Source organism: Danio rerio, chromosome 3, assembly GCF_052040795.2.
Source record: "Danio rerio strain M-AB ecotype USA chromosome 3, GRCz13ab, whole genome shotgun sequence".
In the NCBI taxonomy this organism is placed as follows: domain Eukaryota; kingdom Metazoa; phylum Chordata; class Actinopteri; order Cypriniformes; family Danionidae; genus Danio; species Danio rerio.
In genome coordinates this window covers 11514497-11522500 of record NC_141023.1, presented here as the reverse complement: position 1 = coordinate 11522500, position 8004 = coordinate 11514497, and the positions used below count along the sequence as shown (strand labels likewise).

At 36.9% G+C, this 8004-nt stretch overlaps 2 protein-coding genes across 5 annotated transcripts in view; both read left to right on the top strand.

Moving 5' to 3' along the window:
* The window catches only part of hmox2b (heme oxygenase 2b), a 59107-nt gene extending 55428 nt beyond the window's left edge, over positions 1 to 3679 (top strand). For all 4 annotated transcript variants that reach the window (XM_087244011.1, XM_087244013.1, XM_087244012.1 and 1 more), the window contains one exon: positions 1 to 3679. This exon is cut by the window's left edge and continues 2444 nt beyond it. The gene's annotated coding sequence lies outside the window, so the exon portion shown is untranslated.
* pdgfab (platelet-derived growth factor alpha polypeptide b) overlaps positions 1 to 8004 on the top strand; it is a 679118-nt gene that overhangs the window by 629077 nt on the left and 42037 nt on the right. The gene's annotated exons all lie outside the window — the stretch shown is intronic.

Below are 8004 nucleotides of genomic sequence, written 5' to 3'. Positions count from 1 at the left end.
TGTTTTTGCGTTATTTCAAGCAAATTCGTACTTCCGGTTTGAAACTAATTTTTGAAGCTGCGTCACGGTCATGACATAATAGCCTGTATTCCAGCGTGCAGACTGGACGTCTGTGCCAGAGTGTGTCTTATTACGTCTTACAGCCTGCTGCATTAATGCATGAGTAAAGCTTGGTTCAAACCAATCAGCGCGCTCTATTGTGCAACTTCATTAATATTCATTACTGTCACAGTGTTTAGCCGACAGAGACGCCACGTTGTGTTGGCAAAACAAGCGTGAAGTGTTGCTTTTATAGTTTGCTGCAGTTAAGTTTTGTTTTCATTTTCTCACTGTGAGAGCGCAGCTGGAGTCACGTGGATTAACAGTGTACGCGACGCTCGACAACAATAACTTACGTGTCTAAGGAGGAACAATGTTTACCTGAGAGCTGTTCTCATCTGCAAACGCTGAGATCCGGATTCGCTTGTAGTCTCCTCTTCATAAAGACGCGGCTCTAGTTGCTGGTGATTGTCCCGTCTCTACAGATTTGGTAAGTGAGCGACCAGTGCTCTTTGTTTATTCAGTTTGTTCGTATCGAACAAACTATTGCACCGAGTGTAAACATGTTAGCACTACAACCAAACTATTACCGTCGTGTAGTATTTTCACCGCATTTTGTGACCGGAATATGCTGAAGGTTTTTTTTCTCTCATTCGCCGTGCGGTATCAAACATTGCATGAAAAATACACGCTTACAGCAGTTTCTCGAATCAAATGTCTCGTTTGTCGCGAGGGACATGACTGAATTCCCTGAATGAAAGAGCCAAACTGCAGTTAAAGTCCGACATTTAATAATTTGGCAAATAATTCGACTACAGATGTCCATGTAAACACAGTCACTTTGTCCCCTGTGTGTGTGTATTTTGACTCTGAAACTCAGCGCGCCCAAATAGACACTCCCACACCCTCCCTCTTTTCTTCCTCCGACACTCCCCCCTAAACAAAGCTGGACACGCCCACTTTTCTGACTTTTTCCAAAGTAGAGGTGTGAAAACACCCTGCTGAAACGAGGGGCTTTCATGGCCCTTTAAAGCCAAAACTTTATTTGCGTGTGTTTTCCTGATGCAATTTGGGCCGCTTTAAACATCCTACAAGCCCTTCATAAAGTCTCAACTGATAAATGTCATATATATGATGAGCACATTTAGCTGAGCACACAGCACTGTTTTCAATGTTTAGTCATGTTCGTTGAAAAGTCTACATCTTTTTTTTTTTCCCCCCGTATATCTTTTTCACTCCAAAATAATCTGTTTATTAACACGGATTAAAAGCATCATATATTATTAACCATGAGAACTGACTTGCAAATTTGTGCAAACCCTCAATACCAGGTGTGATCTGAGCAAGGAGACATTGAACCATTTTTGGTTGGAGAAATTTCACTAAATGACTGCACCTTATTGCATGCAAAGCTGGACATGGCACTTGTGAGACATTTGTGTATTCGCGTAGAGTATGGTCGATATGTAAAAATACATGGGCCCATATTTCAAACAGGCTTTCAAATGTACCCAGTAAGCAGTTTCTGTGTTTAAAAGTAATCTGATCGACGTCGAAACTAAAACAAGGCTAAATAAAATCAGTGAACATCTAAGAGACGCCTAACAATAGCCCAAAAATAGACTGATCAGCAAATACACTGTAAAAATGCTGCACGATTCCTTCATGTTGTCCCAACACAAATCAATTAAGTTGATTGAACATAAAACAATTAAGTTGTCCCCCAAAAAAACTCAATAATTGTGTTGATTTAGCTCATTTTAACTAAGTAGTTTGAACAAGCAGCCAAAACAATTTGAGTGCGTCTAATATGTCTTATTTTCATACTTTTGTTTGACATCTATTAAATTTAGCCTGGTTTTAGCTAAGACATCCATGTTTGGATGTCTTTTAACCACATTGAAAAGCTTTCTAGGCAATGTGCTATGCATACATGTAGATATTACATGGAAAAACAGTACTTCTGTAAGCCAGACTACTGAATTTTCACAAAAAAAAAAAAATGTATTGCACGATGACTATTGAAGAAAAGGTGTTTTGAGGAGGTTTGGAATGTAAAAGATTGAAGAATTGCACAGAGGATGTATTTACTAATATGTTACAAACAATACATTCAAGGTTATTCCATACAGACGGTTAAAGCACAATATTTTTACAAGTTCTTTACATTTCTGAGCCAGAACTAATTACTGTTTTCACTAGTGCCCGACTGAATCAGTCTTTCAGTAGCCGAGTGAAGATGATAAATCAGTTCATAATAACTCAACGGTTGTCAGATATGTTATTCCAATGCAGTTTAAACCAGTGGTTCTCAAGGTGGGAGTCGGGACCATCCTAGGGGTCGCGGGACAATGAAGGGGGGGTCGCCTGGTGATTTCCAAAAATCTATTTATTTTTATTAAACCATAAGAATGACCGTATTTTATCCATAACCTACCGAAGACAAAAAAAAATAGTTGTTTATAGTTACTATATACTATACAGTTAATATAGTAGCTTATAGTTCTATTGGATTGCGACCCCTGGGGTTATTACATTATATTAAAGACAGCAGTATCGTCAGATGCAGCAGATTGATTTTTATAACATCAGGTTAAACTTTCTGGCTCATTTTACAGCACTCGCATACATTTAAAATTAGACGAAGAATAGACTTGGGTCTGTTGGTGTGTGTGCGCCATTGCATGCTTCAAGGCTTCAGAGGTTATTGGGGGTCGCGAGTCACTGGCATTGTCATTTTGGGGGTCGCAAGCTGAATAGTTTGAGAACCCCTGATTTAAACAAGGGAACAGTAATAAACTAGTATGTTGTATTTATAAAAGCTGGAATTTACCGTACTTTTTTCTCTCCTCTAATGGTATTCTTATTTGATCTGGCTTATTAACCTTTTATGGATGCAATAATTTCTTGAAACGTTTTTATGCATATTAAACTGTTTTGTTCATCATTCTAACACCATAGCATGTGCGGTGGTCACATGTGCACTGTGACGTGATGCATTTGAAAAGGAATATACGAGTTTAATCATCTGTCGTCTTGTACTGAGGCTTTGGTTTGTTAACTGAAGGTATTTTTGAGGCAAATATGACTTTGTTTTATAGAACTAACACAATCGGGTCATCGTTATGCTGATGAATAATGTTGAATACCAAATCTGAGGTCTGTATATTAACAGTTTTGTGCAGAATTTGGACTTTTTGAACCAAAGGAAATGTTACTAATCAGATTATATAGACATTTTGCCATGTTCGTGAAGTATTTTGCGTTAATGGTTGTGTTTGAATTTTATGCACATTTTGTTTTTAGTTACTGACATATTGAGAGGAATGGAGTGGTGTAGATGTACTGTACGGCTTTTCAGTTTTCTTTAATGTTTTATGGTTTAGAAATATTGATAAACGCTGTTGTTCTATCCAATTTTGGGTATAATATGAAGCTGCTGAGTTTAAAAACAAAATGCAATAAATGTGTTGGTTTTGTCAATATTTACCTCACATTTGGATAGAAACACCCCAGCGTATTTTAGAGTGAAAAGGTTTTGCTTTTTTTTTTTACAAAATATTCCTTTTTCAGTTTGTGTTGAAATTGTTCCATCCAACTCTAATACTGTAGTGACTAATAAATTCACAACTGTGCAGCATTCATTGTTTGGTCATGTTTAGTTTAAATCAGTTGTTCAGTAGCCTTATTGCTAAAGTGTGGACAGTTTATATTCAGCCTCCACGTCAAAGTTCCTGAAAGTAAAGAAGGTCAAGATGCTGCAGGATTGGCCAGCCCAGTCAACAGAATGAACATTGTTGAGCATGTCTGGGGTAAGATGGAGGAGGTATTGAAGATTCATCTCAAGCAAGAACGCTTTCTTTGCAATTCAAGATGACTTTATTAATAAGTGATTTGAGTCATTGCAGAGATGTGTGGAGTAAGTTTTTCCAATGCAGCATGACTTTAAATTCTATACTATATGTTCTGTTATTTTTATCAAGACTTTTGTCTAAGCAAAACAGATCTTACTGTCCTAATTAAATAATTAAAAATCAAGGCATTATTTTGGTTTAAAAAAGCATAATCTGGCCTTTGCCTTTCATATAAGCCACATCTGATACCAAGTGATTAACTAGAAGTCAAGTTATAAGTTATTTTTTTTATAAAACTTGGATTAGGCAACAAGACCTTCGTCAGGTAGTGTATATATACATATATATAGATGCTACTTAAGGAGAAACATTTTCTGACTCATCCCCCAAAATACCTCAAAGTGCTTAATCATATTTAGCTCTGGTGACTGTGCAGGCCAGGGAGATGTTTAAATTCACTGTCATGTTCATCAAACCACACTGTCACTAGTCATGCTGTGTACTGGTACATTATCATCCTAATACATGCCACTGCCTTCAGGATGTTTGAACCACTGGTCGCATTAGTATTTCTGTCTAAATCAGTGGTGCCCAAAGTTGGCCCATAGAAAACTTTGATTTGGCCCGCCATCCCATCTGAAAAGAGATGGAGAATGATGGGGAGTTGGTTGGGGCGAATGCCTTTGACAAAGATCTTCATTTAGAATTGAATGTAATTTTTTGTTTCTTTGTTTAATTGCCGACTAAAATTATTCATTTAAATGTTGTTAATGAATTAGACTTTTAAAATGCAAATACTGTGACTTCACAGAGAAGACAATGCACAAGACATTGGCGAGCAGATCAAGGCAAAGGCAAGAGCAGCTCGACTAGTCCATTGAGCACTGAACTCCATTGTGTTATAAATGGGATTGTGTTTTCACTATAATGAGTTCGTTATTAAACATTAACTATACTGCATCATTATTTAATGTTTTAAATGAACGGTTTTAGTTATTTTAAAAATAATACGCAAATAAATTAGGAAATTAACCATGTCAAATGTAATACAGTGTAACTTCGGCCCACAGCCCTCAATCAAGTTTGCTTTTTTTGGCGCTTTATAAGAAAAAGTTTGGACAACGCTGGTCTAAATTAGTTATCAAAGCCCACAAACTGATTTATTTATTTATTTTTGTCTGTTTAGGCTACCCCTTTTTATACTCTGTTAATTAGTTATAGCATTTATAAACTAAAAGTAATCTAAGAAAATTGTAAGTTACAATTATTATTTATTTATTAAAAAACGAAACATCTTATAATCTGAATGACACTTACCTTGGCAACATTTGCTTATTGGCGTGCTTTTTGGATTCTGCTAATTTAGCAGCTAACGTTAGCACACGTAAACATCTCCAAACATTTTACCAGGTTAATCGTTTTGATTCGTGTCGACATGAAAGAAATCTTCGCCTGTAACGTGTTTTCATTCATTTCTTCCAACGTTCCTTCCAGACACAGAACATATCGTTGTGAAAGAAGTAAAAACTTCAGAGAAGGTTGGTAAGTAATATTTGATACGAACATCATGTGTTATCTTCTTGTTAGTCACTTTTGATTAACTTAACGTAAGTTACCTCGTGGAGTTTTGTCCCCAACTCAGACTTAAGACTTCAATTTTAGTTTTATTTAACTGTAATAATCCTGTCATCTTTTCATTTTTATTTCATCCTTTTTTTAATGAAACGCATAAGGCATCGTTTGCTTGGCGTCCATAATGGTAAATTATAATAATAAAATGAAGTAAACAAACATTTACAATGTGACTTTACAAGCAAAACACTATTTCTGTTTCTGTACTTGACGATATTGTCATTTCTCTTAAGTGATGTTTTCAGAAAAGTAAAATATTATCATGTTAATAACACTAACGTAGACCATTTTGAGGGATGTAACGTTAAACAAAAACAATGGTCCCAACGTATTTCCTATTTTGCATTTTCAATTTCTCTACCCTCCGAGAATTCAAAAAGAGCCATATGTTGATAAATAATGTCATGATAGCTGTTTTAACATCAAGTTACGATTTAATTGCCTCTTGTTAAAGATATGAAATAGTTTTTAGCAAGCAGGAATGTTCATGTTCATGGGCCAATGACATAACCACACTGAAATGGTCTATAACCTAAATATTATTTAAAGGGCCATGAAACCCCCTCGTTTCAGCAGGGTGTTTTCACACCTCTTCTTTGGAAAAAGTCAGAAAAGTGGGCGTGTCCAGCTCTGTTTAGGGGGGAGTGTCGGAGGAACTAAAGTGGGAGGGTGTGGGAGTGTCTATTTGGGCACGCGCGAGTTTCAGTCAAAATACACAGGAGAAAGGGATGGTGTTTAACCTACATGGACATCTGTAGTCGAATTATTTGCCAAATTATTAAATGTCGGACTTTAACTGCAGTTCGGCTCTTTCATTCAGGGAATTCATTCATGCCCCTCGCGACAAATGAGATATTTGATTCGAGATACTGCTCTAAGCGTGTATTTTTCATGCAATGTTTGATACCGCACGGCGAATGACAGAAAAAAAACTCCGCATTTCCCGGAAACTTAGATGCACACGGCAGGTAGCGTCCGAAAGCCGCGTGTGTTATTCCGGTCACAAAATGCGGTGCTAACATGTTTGCACTCAATGCAATAGTTAACTTATTTGATACGAACAAACTGAATATACAAAGAGCACTGGTCGCTCACTTACCAAATCTGTAGAGACAGGACAATCACCAGCAACTAGAGCCGCGTCTTTATGAAGAGAAGACTACATCCGGAATCCGGATTTCAGCGTTTGCAGATGAGAACAGCTCTCAGGTAAACAATAATCCCCCTTAGACACGTAAATTATTGTTGTCGAGCGTCGCGTACACTGTAATCCACACGTGATCCAGATAAGCTCTCACAGAGAGAAAATGAAAACGAAACTTAATGGCAGCAAACTGTAAAAGCAACACTTCACGCTTGTTTTGCCAACACAACGTGGCGTCTCTGTGGTGTAAAGACGGTGACACTAATGAATATTAATGAAGTTGCACAATAGAGCGCGCTGATTGGTTTGAACCAAGCCTAACTCATGCATTAATGCATCACACTGTAAGACGTAATAAGGCACACTCTGGCACAGACGTCCAGTCTGCACGCTGGAATACAACGCTATTATGTCATGACCGTGACGCAGCTTCAAAAATTCGTTTCAAACAGGAAGTACGAATTTGCTTGAAATAACGCAAAAACAACCAATTTACACTTTTTAGTGAAATATAGGTGTCTTAATAGTGTTTTTAGCAGTGTGGGACACATATACGACTGTCAACAGCTCAAAAAATGTGTTTTGGTGTTTCGTGACCCTTTAAATAGACATATTTCGCTTTATATAAGTTGTATTTACATTTAAAGGGAGAAACAACATCTCCCAGTTAAACAAAATTTGTATTCTGTGGTTAAAAAAGTATAGCATTGTCACACACACACACTGAATTGTGGGGACATTCCATCGGTTTCCATTGTTTTTATACTGTACAAACTGTAATATTTCCCAAACGCAGTGGTGTAAAATAACAAAACTCCAATTACTGTAAATGATTATTTTTTTCTCTGGAATTATAATTTACTAAGTAATTTTAAAAATGTGTACTTTTACTTTCCCTTGAGTACATTTTTTGCGCTGTAACTTTTACTCCACTACTTTCCTTCAACCTGCAGTCACTACTTTATTTCTTTCTTGTCTATGGTCATTGGCTAATGTAGAAAAATCAGTCCTGTGATTCCTGTCCATTCAAATTACACATGGAAAGTAAAATCGCATACGGTACAACTTCAAGACATTGGCGCTTTATAAATGCAGCAAACCTTTTGAAAGCATTAAAAATGTCCAAGATGTCCAAAGGATGTCGACTGATGACTAAAATCAAACAGCTGAAACAATCACTAAATGGAACAAATGAAGAATGGAAGGAAGGGCCGAACAAGGAATGGAAAGAAGGACGGAAGGATCCAATATGAAGGAAGGATTCAAGGAAGGACTGAACAAATTAAAGAAGGAGGGAACAAATGAATGAATGAACAGAGGATCAAATGAAGGAAT